This window comes from Dipodomys spectabilis, unplaced genomic scaffold (assembly GCF_019054845.1).
Source record: "Dipodomys spectabilis isolate Male_0828 unplaced genomic scaffold, ASM1905484v1 ptg000187l, whole genome shotgun sequence".
NCBI lineage: Eukaryota > Metazoa > Chordata > Mammalia > Rodentia > Heteromyidae > Dipodomys > Dipodomys spectabilis.
Genome location: NW_024870864.1, coordinates 7,060,573 through 7,085,659, shown reverse-complemented (window position 1 = coordinate 7,085,659; position 25,087 = coordinate 7,060,573). Strand labels below are relative to the sequence as shown.

At 41.1% G+C, this 25,087-nt stretch overlaps 1 protein-coding gene across 2 annotated transcripts in view; it reads right to left on the bottom strand.

Moving 5' to 3' along the window:
- The window catches only part of Il1r1 (interleukin 1 receptor type 1), an 84,561-nt gene that overhangs the window by 48,085 nt on the left and 11,389 nt on the right, over positions 1-25,087 (bottom strand). Inside the window, exon 1 of one of the 2 annotated variants that reach the window (XM_042695450.1) lies at positions 1,983-2,235. The exons of the other annotated variant lie outside the window; for it this stretch is intronic. The gene's annotated coding sequence lies outside the window, so the exon portion shown is untranslated. Of the gene's footprint in view, positions 1-1,982; positions 2,236-25,087 lie in introns of those variants that run through there. 2 annotated transcript variants of the gene reach the window in all.

The window sequence follows — 25,087 nt, the reverse complement described above, 5'->3', positions numbered from 1 at the left end:
ATACACACATGCTCATGCCAGTATTGTGGCTTGAATTTGAAGCCTAGCACTCTCACATTACTTTTCTTCATTCAAATTTGATGCCCTATTACTTGAGCTACATCTTCACTTCTATCGTTTTGCTGATTCTTTGGAGATAAGAGTCTCATGGACTTTCCTGCCTGCTCTGGTGAACTACAATCCTCAGATCTCAGCTTCCTGAATAGCTAGGATTCTAGGCATAAGTCACTAGTGCCTGGCCACTCTTACTATTCTTTAAGCTTCATTTGTGACCATTGACCTTAATTTCCTCTGGAGATGTTGACTAGAGTCTTCCAGGCAACCCATACCTACTCTTTGCCAAGAGGCCAACTTCAAAGAACCCCCTTATGAAGCAAGACTTCCAATATCCTGCGACTTGCCAAGAGAACTCAAGTACATAAGCAGAGTCTTACATATTTCAGTGTATGGCACTGAAATGCCTGTTAGGCATTCAATAGGCATATGTTTAATAAATAAGGAACCTAATATTGAGTAGTGTTTCACAATGGCGAACAATTTACTCAAAAGATGTGGCATACTTCAGACCATAAAGAATCTTAGTGTTGCTTTACAACACACAGGGCACTGCAGAGTCTATTAGAAATGGGAAGTTCGGTCTTGTAATGTCTTGGTCATACGAAAATTCAACTCAACTGTTCTTTCTTGGCACCAAATAGTGAGCCACAGTATTTCTCATACAACAGAATGGCAGCTCTTCCAGAGACTGAAAACCAATTCAGTTTCTAACATCCTTTTTCTCCCATCAAATCTCATTGTCAAAGTACTGTGTTTCTGCCTAGACAAAACTTAGTACAGGATAGGAATATGAAATGTTAAATAAAATATCAAACAGTTGCTTAATAGGTGAGGTGAGGAGAGAGGTAGAGATTGTTCCCAGCACTGCTCTGGCTTTCCCTAGCTCACAGTCATGGAGTTCCATTCATACAATTCCCCTCCCAGGAGCTTGGCACTAAGCCAGGATGACCCAGACACCACATACCAGTGGCAAGTGGATCTTGGCTCATCTTTTCTCCAAAGAACCAATTGATTTCTTTAGCTCTCAGATGTGGAGCTAAAACCACAGAATGGAACTAATACCATCCCTTGACTCAGCAGACCCTGCAGAGGCCCGCCCCTGGCAGGAGTGGGGACTGCACACACTCTTAAGTAGCCTCTTAAACCTCCTGGCAAGTAGAGGAGAAAGTTCTGGGAGGCAAGGATTGGTTGGGACATAACAAGGTTTGAACCCCAAGGGTCTTCATCTCCTTCTGGGCTCCTGTCCACCAATAAGGAAAGCTCCTGGCTAAGCCTGAGCTTCCTCTGGCTGGAAAACCAGGTTGATCATTGCTCCCTTCCTCACAGGACTTCTGGGAGGATAAAAGGCAGTATGTATAAAGGGCCTTATAAACTGTAACATGCTATGCTTTGCCATGCTTGTAAACCATGTATCCTCTTGGTGGACTCCCTATTTGTAACTCTGTCACCCAGAATCAGCCTTTCTCTTAAAGGTCAATTAACCCTATGCAGTGTATTTAAAACATTAATTTTTTTTATCTTGTTAAAGAGACTGTCTCTTCTGAGCTTCAAGCCCCAAGAGGGACACCCTGAACTAGTTGAACTTGTCCAGGTCTGGAAGTAATTTAAACAGGGAGCATTATTAGCCCCCTAGAACAAACTCCAGGAAATACTAACAAGTTCCCTAAAAGAATCTGAATAACGTTTACTACAGAGAGAGGAGGGGAGTTGTGGGGAGGGGGGTGGAGACAGAGAGACAGAGACAAAGACAGAGACACAGACACAGCCGGAGACAGGGACAGTGGGATTCTAACCACGATCCCCTTATCACCTCTGTACCCAGGAAACTTTCACAACCAAGGGCAACTTAGGACACTTGTATGTGTCAAGGCCACTGTCGCCCCACCCACCCACCCCACCCCCGGAACTGTCCAGTTTTCTCCTACCTGGGCGTGCCCCTGGTGTTCCAGTCGAGAGTGTGGGATCACAGCCTCAAGCCCATATGGCCGAGCTGGGCAAGGCTGAGCCCTGGGAGCCTAGAAGTGGGTGCTCCTGGGCACAGGCACACGTTGATCACATTCCTGCCGATCGAGGGGCGCTCAGGACGGCCAGGACCTCCCTCCAGTCCAGGACTGGCCCTGCTCTGGCTCCTCCTGGTTGATACCGTGCGCTCCAGCCGGCTCCGGGCGCCCCGCAGGAGCTGCGCCCGCCTTTGCGGCTTGGAACTGCAGGCGCCACTCCAACTCCAGCCCAGTGCCGCGGGGGCGGGGAGAGGGCGGGGACAGGCGGCCTTGCCAATCCTTGGGCGGCGATCCAGCTGGCCCGGTGCCCCCGCCTCGCCTCCGCCCGTCCCATGCCCGCCTCCCCGGGAACAGCAGAGGCTGTGAAGCTGGGCGCTCCCAAACCACAGCCTGGCTCCTCCAGGGTAACAACGCTAGACAACCCTGGTCATCCAGCCTTCTTGACCAGTGACCACTTAAACTGCGTTGGCTTCAGGCCAGGCATCAGATTCCCAGGCGAACACGGATACTGTAGTGCCCAGAACAACCTCTCCAGGGTCCAGCCAGGGGCAGGAAAGTCCAACTGACCCTTATCACCAATTAACCAGCAAAAAGCCTGAAGTGGAGCTGTGGCTCAAGTGGCAGAGAGCCAACCTTGAGCAAAAAAGTTAAAGGGCAGTATGCAGGCCTTGAGTTCAAGCCCCAGTACTACCACCACCACCACTACCACACACACACACTCGTTGTACAAAGGGTTGCAATTTAACATGTGCAAGTAAGTGTACAGTTTCTTCATTTTTAAACTGTTTTTGTGCCTGTTTCATCCTGCACAAATGCCATCTGTCAAATTTATTATTGTTATTCACTAGATGAAAAGGCAGTTCAGCTTTGTTGAATGACAACTCATTTCTATAACTACTTAAAGATGATAGAGAGAGAGAAAAGAAAGAAAGAAAGAAAGAAAGAAAGAAAGAAAGAAAGAAAGAAAGAAAGAAAGAAAGAAAGAAAGAAAGAAAGAAAGAAAGGAAGGAAGGAAGGAAGGAAGGAAGGAAGGAAGGAAGGAGCAAGCAACTTAGGTGTCTCACAATCTTGATGTCACAAGCTCTAAAACTTAAAAACCCACTTAATTCCTCTAGAGCACTATACAGATATGAATTTGTCCCCAGAAAGAAATATATCTAAGGAAGGCTAAAGCCTTCTAGCTGAGTTCCTGGCAACATCATGCCTAAAATGGATGGGGGACATTGTGATACCAGTGACATCTCAACAGCTCCTAAGCTAGAGACCTGGCCTTCTCCTTTCATCGTATGAGCCTCCAGCAAGGGACTGGTTTCTTTTCAGGTCATAGATGTATGTCACCTGCAAAGAACCGCTACGTAAAGGATGATGGCTTCTTCCTTCCAGTCTGCACAGTTCTGCCCCTTCCTGAATCCCTTCCTGACTGGACTAGTGCTTGTTTCTCTACCTCATCTTTCATAGGCCCTTCAGAAACTCTAGCACTGGGGTAACCTACACTGAGGCCTCAGTTTCTGGTATGATTCTTGGGCAAGTGGGAGACATGAAAGAATGAGCAGTAATAACTTACCATACAAGTTGTCTTGTGGCCAAGCTTGATAAGGTTTTCTCATTTCTAGTTTATGTTTCTAAAGGTTTCAGTCCCTCCCTGTTCCTCAGGGAAATAGCCTTAAATCTGGCTGTGTCACACATTATGAAAGCTATCCCATCTGTTGGTATTCCCCTATGAAGAGATCATTCTCACACCTCGGTCTACAGTCAGAACTACTGGCAAGATTAGATGCCACTAGGTCCACATTAGTTCCATCAGAAATCTCTGGGCTGGGGACCCACTTCAGTGTTTACAGAGCTTCCTGATGATTCCATTGTGCAGCCAAGATCAGGTTCCTTTAGTAAGAATCTTGAAACCTCTCCCTGAAAGCAACTCCAGGAGATGCACACAAGTAGTTGTTAAAGAAAACTAAAACTGGTGGAAGGGTCCCAGAAGCCCTATGTTTTGTCTTGTGATTTTATGTATTGTGGGGGTTGTAAGCAATTTATAAGTAAAAAGTGAAACTGCTTTGCGCAATGATATAGAAATAAAATTCACACTGTCTTTTTTTTTGTCCATCATGGGGCTTGAACTCTGGCCCTGAGCGCTGTCCCTGAGCTCTTCAGCTCAAAGCTAGTGCTCTACCACTTGTGCCACAGCACCACTTCTGGTTTTTTGGTGATTTATTGGAGATAAGAGTTTCACAGTTTTTCCTGCCCAAGCTGGCTTTGAACTGTGATCCTCGGATCTCTGCCTCTTGAGTAGCTAGGATTACAGGTGTGAGCCACCCGCACCCAGCTTCTCTCTCTCTCTCTCTCTCTCTCTCTCTCTCTCTCTCTCTCTCTCTCTCTCTCTCTCTCTCTCTCTCTCTCTCGCAGAGTTTCTCTATGATGCCTAGGCTAGGCTCAAGAAATTCTCCTACATCAGCCACTTGTGTAGCAGCAGGGACTATAGGCATCCTCTGGCTTTCCTTCTTTTGTGTGTGCCAGGCCTGGGGCTTGAACTCAGAGCCTGGGTACTGTCCCTGAGCTTTTGTGCTCAAGGCCAATGCTCTACCACTTGAGCCACAGCTCCATTACCAACTTATTCATTGTAACTTAGAGATAGGAGTCTCACAGACTCTCTTGCCCATGCTGGCTTTGAACCGTGATCCTCAGATCTCAGCCTCCTTAGTAACTAGGATTACAGGCATGAGTCAACAGCACTCGACTATAGCTTTCCATTTTTTAAGTGTTGAAGACCTCTCTTCTTTATACTAATCATATAGATCTCACCTGGGGCCCTGAGGTCACCACCTCCCTCCTTTGCCTCAATCAGATCTGAGCACTTATTTCCTTTGCTTCTTTGCCTCAAGTAATGTGTGTGTGCACCTGTCTCACTTCACCTCTGAAGTGAAGTCTCACATCGTATGGGGAGTGTCACCCTTTGTATCATTCTCTGCCAGTTTTCAACACTATACCAATGCCCCAGGGCATTGAGGTATTTCAGCTTATGATCTATCACTCATATTGCTGGTACACTGATAGTGTAATCCAACTTACGAGAAACAGAAGTAGTACCTTACCTTCCAGGAAAGGTGCCTGCCTCTGAAATGCTTATCATTCAGGATTCTTCACTGTCTCCCAGCTACTCCCAGGTGACCTTCCTAAAAAGAGACCTTGTCTCCTGAAGATGTTCAGCCTCTCCTCACTCACTAAGCTACTGGGATCTTGGGAATCTCTTTGGAGAGACTTTAAAAAATGCATATGCCATAAAATCATGGTGAGCAGTGCTCATAAAGTATTTCCCATGGTCCATGTGATAGGAGAATGTGTTGAAGGATTTTCCTTCATAGACACAAACACTGAGCTTGAAAGTTTAAAGAGGAAAACATTTTTATGCTTATAAAGCCAAAATGTGGGAGAAGTTCGGCCATAAAGCATATTCCATAAACTGTGGTGTCCAGAAGAATGTGTGCTGCTTATCTAAAACACAGTCAGCCAGCAGGTAGCCAAGGGAGAAGCAGAGGGAGGTGGCTGATGATGTTCCTTGGACTTCAAGTCTTTGACATGTGGCTCAGTATCCTCATTCTCTGCTATCACTCAAAGAAACTGTGGCCTGCTTCTGAGGGAGGAAACGAATCAAGAATCCTGGAAGAAAGAAACATTGCTTGGCTTCTCAGAAAGTAGTTCTAGCACTACCATTTTACTAATTAAAAAAAATACTGTGATCAGTATGGCTTGAGCAGCCAGAGCGGTGCTTGGGACTAAGCCTAGCTGTCTCACAAGGACTGGTGGATCCTAAGGTTCAGTAAAAGCAATCAAGAGTCATCGAACCCTCCAAAGGTGGCTGAAAGAGGCCGGAGGCCAACCAATACTCAGAAGCCTTTGCAGCTGAGGCTGACCAGGCAAGCATGGTCTCAGGTGAAATTTGTAAGACCACAGGATGACCTATAGTCCCCAATTTAACCCTAGGCAACAGGACAAGCCTTACTCACCACCTTCTCCTTCATCGTCACTGCCCACAAAGACTTGTGGGTTAGAACAAAAACAAGGGGAGGGAAGAATTCTGCATGCAATATGTAATTATTCTCCAAAGACACTGAGTCTGGAATCAGAGTATACAAATCAACTCTGAATCTGTTAGCTCTTTTCTGCTTCTAGATGATATGAAAATAAAGTGAACTTCAACTGCTAAAGAAATAAAATATGTGTATTTTTATAGACAAGACCTCTGTGGTTCTAAACTTGTGACACCTATTTTTGGCTATTTATAGAGCTGCCAGTAATCTCTCACAAAACCACAGCATAGATTTAAAACCACTGTCCCAGATGGACTTCCTAGTGCAGCCCAGTTTTTCTGATCCTCTTACCCAGTTTCCATCCACGAAGTGTCAGCCACTTTCTTACCTACGTCTCTCATGCTCTCCCATCATTACAACTTCTCAGTTTTAATTGGCTCAGCACTCTTTCTTTCTCTAAGCAGTTGTTCATGGACTTCCATGATTCTCTTTCTATTCAGAGTCCTTTGAGTTTCTAAGCCCTTTACCAAGCAACAAGGCACAAGTGAAGTAGAGTTGAGTGCTCATAAGCAAGTTTAGCATAGCATAAGAAGACAATCAAGGTCGGGAACCATTTCTTAACCTCCTTTATATAAACAGGAAAAGATGACAGACATGACAGGTCAGGTTTTTACTCTGTTGCAGCTTTAAGCTTGCTCAGTGAAGGCAAAGGACTGAAAGAGGTTTTATGCACCTGGTTTGCATCACATATTAACTCAGAAAGGACATAGTCAGTTCCAAAATCTGATATACCTGGTAACTTCTCAGTACTGCTATACTTAACAGAGCCAGATTGATGGTCTCTCTCTCTCTCTGTCTCTCTCATACTGTTTTCTGTTGGATGATTTCACTAACACATGAAACTTACTGCATCAATAACTGAAGTGTCCATTGACATCAGAAAGGCAGCCCTTCCCAGCTTTCCCCATCTGATCTAAGAAGAGCCCATTGAAATTTCTGGGGCTTAATCACATGTCAGACATATAATAAGATAATGGCCTTCTTTAAATTCACAATTAGACTGAATCCCCTTTTCCCTGTACTTCTAGATCGCCACACCATTGTTGTCTTTCTAAATTTCTTCATATGTGTGTGTGAGAGAGAGAGATGGGGCTTGATCTCAGGGCTAGCCCCTGTCCCTGAGCTTTTTTGCTCAAGGCCAGCATTCTATTACTAGAACCACAGTGCCATTGCTAATATTTTTGTTGGCTAAATTGAGATAGGAGTCTCACAGACTTTCCTGCTCAGGCTAGCTTCAATCAGTAATCCTCAGATCTCAGCTCCCCAAGTAGCTAGAATTACATGTATAAGCCACCAGCATCTGGCATTTCCTTTTGATATGATCATTGTAGTAAATTAAAAACAACTCTCTTTAAGGGCCATGCTTCATTGGTCTCCCTGTTATATGTAAATAAAGTCTTATTTCCTTCTCCTTCCACCTAAGACAGCTCTGGTAACTTGTTTAACCAATTTCAGCCAATAGAAGAATTCTTGAGCCCAAGTATGAAATCTTCTCAGGTTCTTCCTAAGTCTCTTAGGACATTCAACCCCAGTGGCCAGAGATGTCAACTCAGAAATATTACTCTCTTCCAACTGCCATACTGTTGGAACACCCAAGCCGGACAGAGGCCAGGTGCAGGTACTCCAGCCCATCACTTCAGCTGGCATTCAGAGTCAATTCCAGTCATGAGAATATGTCATCTTGGATTTCAAGCCAGTCAACTCTAGCTAGCCTCTATCTCTAGCTTCTCCTCTGCCATCTTCCTCCAGACTCCCCACTATGTGATGAGATCCACAAGAGAGGCCCCAAATGAGGACCCAGGTATACCCCCATCAACCCAAAATCTACATAAAACATAATGATGCATCATTGTTTTAAATTATGGAGTTTGAAGGTGAGTTGTAGCAAAATAATGGATAATTAAAATAATAACCACACTCAGAAATGTGTCATGACTCCCCATGGCCCACCCTGTACTATATAAAGTCAACAGCACAGCAACTCTCTCTGTCCACAACATCCATCATCTCCTCTCCAGCATCAACTTCAAATGATGTCCAATTACAGAGGACTTTCAGAAGATTGTTACAACAGTCTCACCAGTAAACAAAATAAACAAGAGTCATGAGATGATCAAATCGATGTAGCTTCACATATACTATTGAGGAAAAGAGCTAGTCTAACAGCCCACTGATAAGTGAATGCAAACAACTTGAGTGCTGCTACAACTACCTATTAATAACCACTTGAGCTGTTCCATTTCTGGTGTTATTATTCAATGATTTTCTAAGAAACAGGGAAATTCATAAGAAGTAAATCATCACAATAAAAAATGCTTGAGAGAGTAAAGAATAGGCCACTACTTCTAAAAGGAGCAGAAGAAAAATCCGGTGAGGCTCAGGTATGTGACATATGCGGAAATCATTTCCCTGATGTTTTGATACCCAGCTGCTTCTCTGGTCTTTCTTTGAGACAGACACTTGGCAACAACTCAACAGTCACTTTATATTTGCCTTTATGTACATTATTGGATTTTTATTTACTAGGACATTCGGTTTGGATTTTTTTGTCTGTGTTCATAAGAAATATTTTTTCTTAGTTTCTTAGAATGTCTTATCTGCTTTTGATATCTAGGTGATGCTGACCTCACAGAGTTGAAATATTGACATACATGAATTGAAAATGACCAGATCCTCTTCAGTTTTCCAGAAGAGCTTGGGTAGAATTTGTATTTTCCTTTATCACTCAAGTAGAGAAATGCAAGATGTATAAAACCTTGTTTGTAACTTTTCTTTAAAAAAAAAAAAAACTGCTGACCCAATAACTTCCCTGGGAAGAAATGTTATTCATCTTGCATTTTTTAACACTTTAAGCATATAAAATCTATTTGTGATAACTGTTTTAATGTCCTTGTCTACTAATCTAAACATCTGTGTTTGTCCTTGATTAGTTCTGATTGACTGCTTTTTCTCTTCATTATTTTCCTGCTGCTTTACTTACTTGGTCATTTTTGTTTAGATTACAAACACTATGTATCTTTTCTTTTCTTTTCTTTCCATCCTTCCTTCCTTCCTTCTTTCTTTCCTTCCTTCCCTCCTTTCTTTCTTTCTTTCTTTCTTTCTTTCTTTCTTTCTTTCTTTCTTTCTTTCTTTCTTTCTTTCTTTCTTTCTTTCTTTCTTTCTTTCTTTCTTTCTTCTTTCCTTACTGTGGTTTCAGTTTTGGATGTTCAACTCAAGACCTGGGTGCTGTCCCTGAGATTCTTTTTTCTCAAGGCTACTGCTATACAACTCGAGAGCTACAGTACTACTTCTAGCTTCTGCTGAATAATTTAGTGGAGATTAGAGTCTCACAGACTTTCCTGTCCAGATTGGCTTTGAACCACAATTCTCAGATCTCAGCCTCTGAAATAACTAGGATTATAGGCGTGAGACACCAGTACTGACACACTGTGGATTTTAACTTGTTGCATGTGGTATGTTTTTGTGTCCTAGGATGCATTTTACTTTGGGAAATAATTTGATTCTTTAGGTCTTACATTTAAGACTTGCTAGGCAGAACCACAACAGCATTCAATGTAGGTTATGGCTTTCTGTACTGCTGAAACTTGGCCCTTCTGAGTCCTCTAATGCCTATAAGTTAGACATTTGTCAACCTTGCTAGTGGAAATAGAGGTTGTTGCAGGCTTTGTCTACTATTTCTTATAATACTTTAGGGTGGTTCCCTTTCTGGCTTACGTGGTTCTCCCAAATACATGTGTAGGTTGGTTCTCAGCTATATTCCTAAGTGGGATCCTTTGAAGGTTTCTAAAGTGCTCTTTCTCCGCAATGGTTTCCCCACCTGTGATGGCTCTCAGATCCATCCCATCAGTTCTAGAAGATTTCTGAGATATGCCTTAAACACTTTTCTCTGTACCATGGCCTGGAAACATGTCATTAAACAGGGATAATTGGAGGCTCAATTGAGTGTTTTTTTGTCTCTGTGGAATCATAGTCCTTTATTGCAAGACTCTAAAATCTTATAAAACCTTGGCTTCATTTAGTTTGTCCAGTTGTTTGGTTCTTTCTGGTGAGAAAGTAAAGCCAATCCCTTTGTTCAAAGTTGGCTGACTGCAGAAAGCTACTGACAGTTTCCTAAATTGATCAGTGAATATGCTTGAGATTATTTACGTATGTGATTTTTAAAAATTTAGGTAGCAAAAGTTATTGGAATCTTTACAAAACATAACCAAATAGTAATCACTATTAGGCAAGACTTTAGAGGAAAGAAGTAAAAACGTAAATGATGTCAGGTAAGAACAGCCTGGCAGGTATCAGGTTCAAAATGCAGAGAGAATAGTTAGCAAGGACCATACAAGAGATAAAACTCCCAAGGTTGCCATTAGGAGCAGAAAAAACAAAAGAGCATCTGTGGGGAGAGAGAGGCTGAAGAGAAAAAGGAAAGAGAAAGGGAGAGAAGAAAACAGCTGAAGTCCAAAGTGCCAAAACCATTTTCTCCAAGACGGCCAAGTCTAAAAGTTTTGATGAAAGATGGGTTAATGGGTGCCCAGTTACACTGAATAGGAAGAAAAGATTCTAATGGTCTATATCATCGGAGAACTATGGTTGACAAAAACTAATTGTATGTTTCAAAATGTCTGGAAGAGCTGGAAACTGGTGGCTCACACCTGTAATCCTAGCTACTCAGAAAGCTGAAATTTGAGGGTCCTGGTTTAAAGCCAGAGGCAGACAGATCCTAGAGACTCTTACCTCCAATGAACCAGCAAGTAAAAACTAAAGCGGTGCTGTGGCTCAAGTGGTAAAGTACCAGCATTGAGTGAAAAAAAAAAAGCAAGAGCAAGAGGCCCTGCATTTAAGCCTTACTACTAACACACACAAAAAAGCTATTAAAATGAATCTTGAATGTTCTCAATACAAAGAAATGATAAATGTCTGAGGTGATAGATATGTCAACTATCTTGATTTATTATTATTTGTTTTTGAATGTATATTGAAACATCACTCTGTGCTCCATATGTATGCACAAGGAACAATTGAAAATAGAAAGTATTTTTAAAAATATTAAAGAAGATAGGATATTCGCTATTAATAGTTCTTGAGAAGATCCCAGTGGCCCTTTCAGATACTTCTCAAGAGTAAAACTACTGTCATAAGAATTTGTTAAGATTTTTCTGCCCGGGCTGGCTTTATTTTTTCTTTACTTTCTTTATTTTATTGTTGGTTTAGAGGTGATATACAGCAGGTTTATCTTTACATACATCAGGTAACAAGTATATTTCCTTTAGCATAGTGTCATCTGTTCCCTCATTCTCTCCTATTCCCTCCCTCCCTTCTCTACCCACAAGTTGCACAGTGTGTTCCACTGCTGCACTTTTTCTTCTGATTCTGTGCCTTTCCCCTACTCTCTCACAGATGTGCATGTAAGTACACCATGTATAAGTTAAAGAATGCAGAGTGCTCAGAAAAAGAAAAACAGAAGATGAATGGACCAAGAAAATGTGATACACACACACACACACACACACACACACACACACACACACACACACATGCACACACACAATGGAATTCTATGCTTCCATCAGAATGAATGGCATTGCCCCATTCATCAGGAAAAAATTATATTAATCAAAGGAAGTCAGATCCAAAGATACACAGAATGCATGGTTTCCCTCATTGGTAATAATTAGAATATGTCTAGGATATTCTTAGCAGAGGATCAAAATAGCTCAATAGCTATGTGCATATGACCATATAAAATGATGCTTATTGAAATGAACTCCAAGAAATGGAAACAAGAGATTTTTCTAGTGTACTGTTTGCAGTTCTTTTTTCTTTCTTTCTCCTCTGCTCCTTGGTTTATTCCCTGTTGTAACTGTTTTTGTTTTTGTACTTTATTTCTGTACCTTTCTCTTGTGTATAATTTATCTGATTTGGAGAAGGGAAGAGGAATCATAGAAAGGGTGAACCAAGGGTAAACCAAGGTAACAGTGATATTCACTAGACACTATGTTGGAAATGAGCTTTACAACTTGGGGAGAAAAGGAGTCAAGGGGGGAGGGGGGAGTAACACTGTTCAAAAGAAATGTACTCATTGCTTTACTTATGTAACTATTACTCCTCTGTACATCACCTTTACAATAAAATAAAATAAATTTTTAAAGAAAGAAAAACAGGGGCTGGGAAGGTGGCTCAGTGATAGAGTACTTGCTTTGCATGCATGAAGCCCTGTGTTTGATTCCTTAGCACCACATAAGCAGAAAAAGCCAGAAGTGGCACTGTGGCTCAAGTGGTAGAGTGCTAGCCTTGAGCTGAAGAGCTGAGGGACAGCACCCAGGCCCAGGCCCAGGCCTGACTCAGAGTGAGAGAGAGAGACAGAGAGACAGAGAGATAGAGACACAGAGAGAGACAGAGAGAGAGAGAGGAAGGATGGAAGGAAAGACGGAAGGATGGAAGGAAAGACGGAAGGAAGGAAGGAAGGAAGGAAGGAAGGAAGGAAGGAAGGAAGGAAGGAAGGAAGGAAGGGAGGGAGGGAGGGAGGGAGGGAGGGAGGAAGGAAGGAAGGAAGGAAGGAAGGAAGATGATTTGGCACCCATTAGAAAGAATATTATTGCATAATTTGCAAAGAAATGGAAAGACATGGAAAAAATATGTTCAATGAAGTAAGTCAGGTCCAGAGGAACAAAGCTTGAATGTTTTCTCTCATATGTGGAAGCTAAAATTAGTTTGTAAATATATAAGTAGATATATTGGGTGGCATACAATTTTATTGATTGAAATACATTCAGCCATTCAATACATTGAAATAGATTCAAGGGAGAACTCAGCGCAATTCCTTGGAAAGACAAACAAAATTCAATAAAAATAAACACCAGGAAATGAATACTTGAAAGGGGTGGGGTAGAGTCAAGAGGAGAGGAACAGATGAAGAGAAATTGGGGAGAATGAAGTCAAGAATTCAATACATATTCTACAAAATTAAGAAAAGTAAGGGAAGAGCTGGTCTGGGAGGGATGAGTGAGAATGTTGAATTGTGTGACACTGATCAGGACACACTATTCAAACACTGCTCTGTTGAATGGCAACTCCTTTGTACAATTACTTAAAGATAACAAAAAAAGAAAAGTGACTTGGACATAATAGTTGACTGATGTTTACAATTCTTATTCTATGTAACAGATTGGTTAATATAAACAAGAACAAACAAAAATAAATGAATTTTTGCAATGTCAAAAAAGAAAAAAAAGTCTTTTGTTTCCATATGTTTGGAGTTTGTTTCAGAACATATTTTATGTACATATGCGTATAGCACCTTTATGATTCTCTCCTAAGACTATCCTCATTTGTCTCAGTGTATGTGAGTATCTACAATTCTGTGTAATTTCTCACATCCTCATGGGTTTTAGATTTAACTTCCTCATAATCAGGGAGAACATGCACCTTTTATTTCTCTGATCTTGGCTTACCTCACTTAACATTTCACAACAATTTAAAGATGATGTTGCTTAGTCACTTTATTTCAGAAGTGTTCAATAGAGGTTTCCAGAGCATATATATATAAATGATGTATAGTATCTCAAAGTCAGAAGCAGAAACAAGAGTCTATAATTGTCTTCTGATGAGCTAAATACAAAAGAACTTCCAGAACTAGTAAATTATGTAAAACAATGCTGATATCTTAATTTTTGTTGTTTTAAAACTATGTTTTATAAAAGATATGTTATTTATATTAACAGGTAATAGGTTTAACTGGTATTTTTAATGATCCATAATTTTCTTAGTTTTATTTTCTATTTGTTAATATCAGTATAGTTCATCATGTAGGCTAAAGCTCTTTGACATTCTCAATAGTTGTTCAGCATGGAAAGGGTCTTTAGAGCAAAATCTGAGAACTTCTACTATGCATAAAGGAATCCTGTAGAGACTACTGGGTAGGTCACGGAAATATATTCCTAGGTAAAAGGCCAAAGGGCAAACTGAGAGGTCAGGAGGCAGTCTCCCTCTTCACCAGCAGCCTCATCTATGCTCTAGACTTTGACATGTTACTTCATAGAACAGCAGCCCCTTTAAGCCTCATCCATAAGAAAGTTTCATAGTCATGCTGAGATTTTAGCTGCTCTTAAGTAGCATTTAAAGATACTTTGAGCTTATCTCCTGGAAAAGCTCAAAGGAATGTGGACTTGCCAGGTTAACAACTCCATGTAACATCTTCAAATTACATAAACACATCTTTCTTAACTATTCATTGGATCCATGCCCAAAGCACCTACCATGTGCCTCATCATGAGTTAGACATGAATGCTCAGAGTACCATGAACAGTATGCTATTCTTGTTATACAGAAAACACCGGCATCCCAAATACTTGAAGGAACATGTCTATAGATTACCCAAAGAATGGAATAAGAATTGAACTCTCCAAAGCTGATGATCTCTCCCATTCCCACCTCTATACCACAGCTATCTTAGTGGCATCATTGTAAAGTACAAACTTCAACAGCTGGAGTTTTACTTTCTAGAACCAAGGTAGATATTAGCATAGACAATACAGCCTGACTACCTCAGCCAGGATTTCAACTCTACCTTGTACCAACTTGGGGTATTGAATAAGTCACTCAACTTCTTTCACAGAGTCTGTTTCTCCAACGGTAAAAATCACATTGTAGTCACGTGTTCTCCGGTGGCACTGTGGTCAGGGATGAACCACATACACCAAGGTGGTTTCAGTGATTATATTTCTTACTGACATCATAGCCCTTTTAGTTTTTGTAAGCACACTGTATGACAGGGGGGAAAAAGACAAAAAATATACAAAGAACATCGTTCTTAAGACATATTCCCATCATCAAGCAATGCACAAATATATACTATTTGCCACCTTATTGCGGTTGTTGTGAGGACTGAAGTAGTTAATTTGTTAAAAGACTACTTATGATCTGACACTCTCAGTAATAATGATTATTATCTTCCGTACACTAGTACTGAGGCTTTTTGAATCCAGGAAATGGATGCACTAGTGACTACCCAGTTAAACTAAAGAGTTGTTGAGGAAACTGCAGAATTGTCTGAAAGTGTTTTTACTAAAGAATAATACACTAGACAGTGAGTGTTACTGGAGCTTTTATTAGATGTAAACTCATAGTGTGACAACATTTTGGAATAGTGAATTTTCTCGTAATGAGCAGGCCAGTATTACTGGCTGAAAAAAAAAATATACCAGGCACTACAACTGGTAAATTCTTTATTCTAATGACACCAGCCAAGCCACATTGTAAAAGCAGGGTATTTCTGCACAAACCCTCAAGCCTAAAGTAAACAAGTATGAAATGAATAAATCATTTGATCTCTGTGTGACAGGAGTGAACTTAGTATTGTGAAGGACTATCAGGAACTGAAAAACAAATACTACTCAAAGATAATTCAGGACTTGATTGAAAGGTTGGCGTGCAATGAGAAATTTCACAACATTCTTTACGTAAACTTAGAAATTTAATTATTGCCATGACAAAGTGGTTCTGTTTCTCTTCATATTTCAATTTTTGTCCAAACTTGAATCATTTCCTGTCTTAACAACTACATGTCTTTCTCAGTTCTCATATCCTACCAAAATGCAAATCACTTCTGCCAAAGAAATTATCCTCTCTCATTGCAAAACAGGCATTCCAAGTCGCTTTAGAAGTCATCATCCAATGTTGCACACGTGCATGCTTGCAGACACACACACATACACACAAACACACACAACCTAACATCTTCATTACACATGTACCATCTAACATACTCCATATATTATTTCTGGATCTTCTTCAGTATTTCTGCTCCCAGAATGTGGGCTCCATGAGGGTAAGATTTAGTCTGTTCTTGCTCATTTCTGTGTTTGAATAAAATCTAATACATAGTGGATCTATTTTAAATACTTAGAGAATGAATGAAGAGGTCGTTTAACACGACCCATTAAGTGCTAGGCCAATAGCAGGCACACCTTTTATCATAGCTTAAGAAACAAAGGTAGGAAGATCATGGTCCTAGGCTAGCCCAGGCAAATAGCATGGCATCCTATCTGAAAAGCAAAAAGGAACTGAGGCATAACTCAAGTGAGATCACCTTCCTAGCGAGAATAAGAACAGACCTGAGTTCAAATCTACAATACCACCAAAAATAAATTAAAAAATAAATAAGTAGAAAGAAAAAAAGGTTTTGTACTGGCTTTCAATATTTTTCAATTTTGTACTCGGTTTCTATATTTTTCAACCCCCTCCATTTAACAATAGTTTCTTTTCCCTGCTGCAACTCTTCCACAGCCAGTTGGTCCTCTCAGCCATCTTTGTATCCTGTCATCTCAATAACATGTTACTTTAGGAACTTTACCTGACCCGGATCCTTCTGAAGTAGGTAGAAGCCAAAGGTTCTTCAAAGGTTTAAGACCTGGAGTAAAGTGTTTCCTACCCTTAAGTGTGGAGTCTGAATGACGTGGAGTAGAGCACACTGAAGTCTGAGTTACCAGTCTCCAAGACTGCCACACCCAAGGCCCCACAAAAGTACACTTGGCATAAGGCATAGAGTAGCTGCTCTGAGTACATGAGTGCAGCTAGATGAACGAGTGGACCACTTCATTACAAGGGAAGAGATCAGACACAGCTGATCCCAGCCCCAAACACAGTCATCCAGTGGCCCTGCAGATTTGATAGACAGACCCTTGACCCAACAGCCCTAAGAACCACAGGGAGGCCCCTCTGTCATCCCTTGTGCTGTCTTTCTTTGCCTTGAGAAAGGGTCTGGGATAAAGCATTACTTCAGTGGTCTCACCTTACAGCCCCTTTATGTCTACCTTTTCTCCTTTCCATTTTGTTCCTCTTGTCTGCTCTCTCCTATTTCCATCTCTCTCTCCAAAGTCTTCCTAGGTCTCATCCGTCTCAGTCTATCAACCAAGAAAGACCTACTTGAGACTCACTACAGATTGTTGTATGTTCATAGATTTGTACTAATAGACATTATTTCAAATGCCAACATTTTATTGTTGTTTATAAAGATTATTATATTGGTATAATTTAGAGCTATTTTCTATAGCCTTTTCATTCACTAATTTATTAATAAAATACTAAAACTTATTAATAGAATACTAAAATGCTTCTATTAATATTTCCATTAATATTTATGGAAAATGTTCCTTTGTTTATACCAATTTGTCTTAAACATAAAACTCTAGAGATACTTCATTTTATTTTGGGAGAGAGGGTGCTGGTAGAGCGGAGTGCTGTCCCTGAGCTCTTTTGCTCAAGGTTAATACCCTACTACTTTGAACCACAGATTCACTTTCAGTTTTCTGCTGGTTAATTGGAAATAAAAATCTCATGGACCTTCCTGCCTGGGCTGGCTTTGAACCACAATCCTCAGATCTCAGCCTCCCAAGTAGGTAGGATAACAGGTGTGAGCCACCAGTGCCCAGAGAGATACTTCATTTTGAAAAGTAGAATGTGTTTATAAGAAAATTCAGGGCCAAACATGGTGGCACAAGTCTCTAATTCCAGCTAGGAGGCAGAGATAGGTAGACCACATGGGGCAGTCCTTGGCCAAGTTAGTAAGAATATCTCAAGAACAAGCCAGGTGTAGTGGTATACATCTGTGGTTCCAGCTACTTAGAAGAAAAGGGTAGGAGGATTGCAATCAGAGGCTGGCCCAGGAAAAGCTCAAGATCCTGTCTGAAAAACTATCCAAACTTGGAAAGCTCTAGGGATGTGGCTCAAGTGGTAGAGTAAGAGGTCCTGAGTTCAATTCCCAATACAGCAAAAGAAAACTCAGCTTGCTTCTCAAAGTAAGCTTCATACTACTTTTCCTAGTAAAATACAAACAAACTTTCAAATGTAATTGCGACTGGCTAGGAAAAAAAGAAGATATTGCTCAGTTTTGAAGTCTAGTTTAGAGGATTTAACCCTCAGAAGAACAACAGTCTAAAATGAAAATGTCCTTAATTTTAATTTGTACAATAGGACAGAAAATGCTTCCATGTAGTAAGAATATACCATCTATTGCAAGATGCACTGTAATATCAGAGTTGTCAAAATGAGGTGATAAAATGGGTGAGGCTTTGCTGTTAGGAAAGGGATGGTTTTTTTTTAATTTCCCAAACTACATTTTACATTTCAAAGGTTATTAACTGCCAGATGCCAGCACACCTGTAATCCAAGTGCCTAAAGAGGCTGAGATCTGAGGATCGTGATTCAAAGCCTGTCAGGGGAAGTGTCTATGAGACTCTTCTTTCCCATTAACCAGCAAAAAGCCAGAAATGGATCTGCGGCTCTAGTAATAGAGCATCAATCTTGAGCATAAAAGCCAACCACAGAACAAATCCCTGAGTTCAAATCCCATTACTGGCACATGCATATGCATACACACACACACACACACACACACACACACACACACACACTTCGTGGAGGAAGCCTAAAGCACACAATAGGCCTGGAAAGTGAAGGCCTTCCATATACCCATCCATGACAGTCCACCCACAGATGGTGGGAAAAGCACACAGAATAGACAGGATTCAGCTTTCACCATCAAACTGCATGGGGAGAGTCATTTCCAGACTGACTCCGGGAGGAGACTGTGAAACAACATTCCCCAGAGAAGGTGGCACTCCTTGTACTTGGCTCCAGCAGGGAGAGACAAGCTGATAAAGTCCCTGTCCTGAGAAAGTTAAAAGGCACTTAGAGGGTCTGGAGGGGAGCCTGAGGCCCAAGCCTAGAGCCTCCCATTTGTGGGCAATGGTTGCCAGCACAGGAAAACTTAAGGCCTACTACCTGGTGAGACCTGTTATCCATGATGGCTATAGCCAGAAGACAAAGAAAGGAGATGGCTGTTCACCAGGCAGGGGCCAGCCTCTTAGCCAGGACCGTCCTTACAATCCCTGCAGGACACTAAACCAACACTCATACAAAGAGGAGCAAAGTTAAGGAAAGCCTTCACAGCAATTTACCAAGACCGACTATGAGCCAGGCAATGACAAATGCATTGGGCTAAAAACATTGGCCAGATCAAGGCATGTTGGGACTCATTTATTCTTGTTCCCAAACAAACCTTATTAAATATAAGACATGTGTATTTGGTACATACTACAAAGCAGGCAGTATTGGAAACCAATCAAAGTCTTCACTTTCTGCATGCTTCCTCCTTCCACAATGCTAAGGGAACAGGAAAATGAATACATCCTAACCTCCCAGAAGAAACCCACAACTAACCAGGACACATACTCCTGCACACATGTATGTAGGAAGAAACCATGTCCTCTCCTTCATTCGATAAACATTTACCAAGGGCCTAGTAAAATATACTCTAGGCATACAATACACATAGTTCATATACTCTACCCAATATAAGCAACAAACCCACACAAACTAAACATACTTCACAACTCATGCAACATGTGCAACACACATACAACAGACACACATACTTACAGCACATACACATTACAACACACAGAGACACATTCATCAAATACTCCATATGCTGGCATAACATACAGAATACAAACAACATACTACATACTGTACACATTACACACACTTATACAAAGGACACACACAAGGTATTCTGCACATATTCTGTACATATACAACACATGCAATCCAAGAATACACACAGTACACATTATGTAACACATGTCCCATACACAACATACACACAGCATATACTATACACACAATACATATTCACTAGGAAATGCACACAATTTATAGCAACAAAAAGCACAACACACATATACTTAAAACACACCTATAACATACAACAACAAACACAGAAACAAACACCATATATACATTCCTGCAACACACAAAAATACATATGCAATTGGAATGCAATGTGGCCATGTAAAAATGAAATCCACTCTGTGAAACTAGTGTAAGTTAACATACATATAATATATACATCATATAATATATATAATAATAACACAAAAAAATATGAGATGCTTACACAGCACAAATCTCAAAGTCATTGTACTAAAATACTTAAAAGAGTGCTGATAATTATAGGCTGATAGAGCCTAAAAAGCACTGAAATTATTTATCTAATTATCTAATCATACAAGGTGGTAGTTGGGCACTTCAGGAGGCTTTGGCACTGAGCTGTTCCAGGGCAACACTATCTGTCCAAAGCTTCCAGTAGGGCCATTGCAGAGTTCTGACTTGATTAATGACCATGAGCCTGATTCACAGAATAGAACTGGGTTTGCCAGGGGCTGGGCAGGGACAGGAAAATGATGATCAAAGGGCCCCCATATTGTTTTTCAGATATGAGATGAATGCATTCTGGAGATCTAATATAGCTTGGTGACTATATGAATAATATTGCATTGTGCACTTGGCCTTAAGTGTTCTGTCCACAAAAGTAAAAAAGAGAAGGTAATTGCATGAGGTGATACGTGTGTCCACTGGCTCTATTATAGTGCTCATTTCACAAGGCCCAAGTGTATATATTAAAGCATCTATATTACACACCTAAGTAAACACATTTTTTGTTTGTCAATCATATCTCAGTAAAGCTGGAAAATGAAATGTACCTATGTGGTCAAGATCTAATGGCCTGGACTTGTTCTATAATTTCCATGAAGCCTCTTCTCGCTAAATCCCTCTTTGACAGAGAAGGCGGTCTGGCACCAGGAACTCCGCATCTTTCCCAATATGTGGTGTTTAAACAAATGTTAAATTACCTACTGTAACTGTGTGCTCCAGAAGTTAATCTCACACACTTAAGTTTGCAACAATAACCTATTGACTACACAAGATTTATTTTCTCCAGACAAAAGGAAAAGCTATTTGGCTTTCACAGTAAATAGCCCAACTTCACAAGGCAACACAAAGTGTTTTAAAAGGGAAAACCATTCATGCACAAAAGAATATTTGTGAAGTACAGTCAGGAGCTTACTACATCTTACATACAAGGTATGTTTCAATTATTGAAAGGTCCCACCTTAAGTTTACTACAAAATTTTCATCCTCACCATCCCATAAATACTTTCTGCTCCTAGCAAAGTTGGTATCTAAATGTATGTGTGTATGTGTGTGTGTGTAAAATAGACACAAGTACTTTGCCTCCTCTATACTCACACTCAACAAGCTTCAGTGGCCAGATATGCAATTCTCTGACACCACCCGGGTGTCCTCCAATTCAATTCCATTCTGACACTAACTTGGCACAGGCCCCACAGGCTAAGTCCCACAAGACTGCCCTCCACCCCAGCCCCCACTAAAAATAGCAACTAACTGCAACAGCCAGGGAGTCACCTGTACTTCTGACCATCAGACATCAAGGTTCTTACAACCTTCTTCTCACATCCCATCATTTGCTAGAACAGCTGGGCATGGTGTTAATCTGCTTGTTATACAATAATGGTATGGTAAAGGGTATGATGACAGATAAAGGGATTCAGCTCTGTGGGAAGGGATGTAAAACCATGATACCAGGTAGGCTGACCCACCCTGCATGTGTTCAGCAACTCGGAACTCCCCCAATCCTACATTTCAGGGATGTTTGAGGAAACTTCCCCACTTAGATATGATGAATTATTAACTAACACTTTTCTTCCCAGAAGATGGGGCTAAGGTACAAGTTTCTAATCACAGCTTGATCTTTCCAGTGACCAGCTCTCAACCAGGAATCCACCAAAAGCCACTTTTTAAAACAAAGGTGTACCTCTTGTGACCTGGTTATGTCCATTAGGAGTTCTGAACTACAAAGTCAAGACAGAGACCCACTATGCATTTTATCTGTGTGTGTGTGTGTGCGTGTGTGTGTGTGTGTGTTTCTTGTCATGCTAACTTATAGACCTATTCTACCATACCAGGGGACTAGTGGAAAACTACCAGGAGGTAATGGCTTTGGCACTTTTCCTAGGTCTTACTAAAGCAGGGCAACTCTTGAAATTCAAGAGTTTGGCACCCTGGAGAGAGTAAATACTTTCTGCTGGGTAATTTTCACAGACACAAATGCCATTTCTGAGAAGTCCATATTACACTTCCCTACAGGCACTGCACAGACATAGATATACATTTACATCACTCAAATAAATAAACGGAGAACGTGCCAAAGGAGAGTTGTGACAAATATCCTAACGCAAACACAACAAAGCAATGCTGGCCTTTCTTTGACAATTTGAGAAGTTTGCTTCTACTTTATTTTGTGACGTACACAAGATCAAATTCCTATGCACACAGATACTCAGGCCAAGATGGACTCTAGCTTTACTCTTCCAAGTGAGCTTTATCAGCCTCAGTGTCTGTCTCTGCTCCAGGGAGTACAGTGTTTGTTTGGGGGGGATGGCAAAGATAGAGGTAGAAGAAGTACTGTGCAGCTGGTGTGTAGAGTAGCCTCGGGCAGTTATTATTTGGTCATGGCAAAGACAGGTAGAGATGGTATTTCCATTTCAGGTGTGTGTTAGCTGGAGTAAGGATATCTTCACATTCAGAACCGCACATTGTGATGTTAAAAAGAGTAGATAGGAGACAGTATTGCCTACTATTCAAAATCAAGTAATTAAAACTACAGCTTTCCTAGAGGAAGAACACTGAGACCATTCTCCAGTTTACTTTCTTACTCAGTCAGGCATCTCAGATTCAAATGTAAGGAAGCATCAACTTCTTTTGTGTGTGTGTACCAGTCCTGGAGCTTGAACTCAGGGCCTGGGCACTGTCTTTAAGCTTTTTTGATTAAGGCTAATGTTTTACCACTTGAGCCACAGTGCCACTTCTGGCTTTTTGGTGGTTAATTGAAAAAAAAAGGTTTCATGGACTCTCCTGTCCAGGCTGACTTTGAATTCCCATATTCAGATCTCAGCCTACTGAGCAGCTAAGATTAGAGGTTGTAAACTACCCGTGCCCAGCTAATATCTCCTTTTCTTTCTTTCTTTTTTTTTTTTTGGGGGGGGGTCCGGTCATGGGGCCTGAACTCTGAGCCTGGGTGTTGTCCCTCAGCTCTTCAGCTCAAGGCTAGCACTCTACCACTTGAGCCACAGCACCACTTCTGGCTTTTTTCTTTTTGCTTATGTGGTGCTGAGGAATCGAACCCAGGGCCTCAGGCATGCAAACCAAGCACTCTACCACTGAGCCACCTCCCAGCCCCACGAGTACATTTCTTATAAAGCATTGTTGCCTCCTCTTTGTTTCCCCTTCCCATCCCTTTCCATACTCCCCCGCTCCCTGCACCTGATCCTTCCCCCCACCCCCACCAAAGTTGTAAAGTTCATTTTCGACATAACGACTTGTACATCTCATTGTTGCAATGGGTCCACCTGTATCCCTAGTTAAACAATTTGGTTTTTTTTCCCTTCCCCTCCACAAATTATACCAACATCAAATACAGTGAAAGCATGGGTTATATCGTGGGGGAGAGACATACAAAGCAACATAGAAATCATCTTGTAAATATGTTAGAAACAATTGCATGAAAGGAAAAAAATTGAATATTTATCTTGGGGCTTATTCCTCTAACATCAGCTTATCTCACCTTTTCAGAAAGAATGACATTGCCCATTTGTTAGGAAATGGAAAGACTTGGAAAAAATTATATTAAGTGAAGTAAGCCAGGCCCAAAGAAACATAGGTCCCATGGTTTCCATTATTTGCAATAACTAGTATATGTCTGAGGCAAGCAGAAAAGGTCAGATAACATCACCTTTTCAAAGTGATTTTTTTGTCCTTCCTCATTTATATGAGATTCTTCTAAAGTCAACCATACACTTGTCACTGGGGGATTTGAATTAACACAGGAGCAGAAGAAAGTGGCACTGGGAAATTATTATCAAGAAAAGTTTATCTAGGAAAACATTAGTCTTGTCATGAATATGCCTAAGAAACTTCTAACATTTCTTACACTCTGCAAAGCTCTTTCCGATCATTTAAAATCAGAATGAAAATGATCTCAGCTGTAGAGGAGTCATCTCTCTCTCTCTACTGCTCCTTGAGACCCAGTTGCTAGCAGCACTCACATCCTTTCTTATAAATAAAATTCTCAGAATGCCTTCAAAGAACATTGAGATGCAAACAAATTAATGCAGAAATGCCATCTGCAAATACGTCAGCCATTTGTGCTAAAATGTGGTTAGTCCTTGCATGTTAGCTCAATATTTTGAAAAGAAAATTTTAAGAAAAAGCTACCAAATTTACTGAAGAAGGGTAACGTCACCCCAAATTATTGAGTACTTACCATGATAACCATTCACCATCCCAACAGCTACATTTTTGCTTTCTGTCTTCAGGGTTTCGCTGTTTGTAATTGTGACACCAACATTATGTGCAAATAAAAGAGAATTTGATTCTTGGGACAGTGGTTGAGGAAGGAATGATAGAAATCGGAAAACAGTGAACGAGGCAGTGAATACTGGGGCCCTGCGACCATCTTGCTGCATCTCTCCTACCTTGTCAATGCAAAGCTGAGCTTGTGGCAATGCTGTGACCTACATAGACACCTTTTCCACTGGGCAACCACACAGTGAGACACCCCGCCCCCTCCTTTCTTTACAATCCAACTCTTTCATACTTATCCTATGCCTCCCCATGAAAAACTAAAACCTGACTCTCGGGTTCCCCACTTCCTCCCAAAGAGAACCCAGACCTCTCAGTACAGCCTTCCAGACACAGCTCCATGCACCACCTCCCTTAACACTTCCCTTGGGGACAAGTTTCTCTCTTTGATCTTGGTGAATGTGTGTGTGTGTGTGTGTGTGTGTGTGTGTGTGTGTGCAATAGAGAGAAAGAGAGAAAGAAAGAGAGTTCTGAGGCTTGAACTCAGGGCTGGCATTCTACGACTTTGGCCACAGCTCTACTGCCAGCTTGTTGGTGGTAAATTGGAGCTAAAAGAGTCTCACACACTTTTCCTTTCCCAGTCTGGCTTCGAACTTCCACTCTCAGATCTTAGCCTGCTGAGTAGCTAAGGTTACAGGTGTGAGCCAGAGGCATTGGGTGCTCTTCTGCATT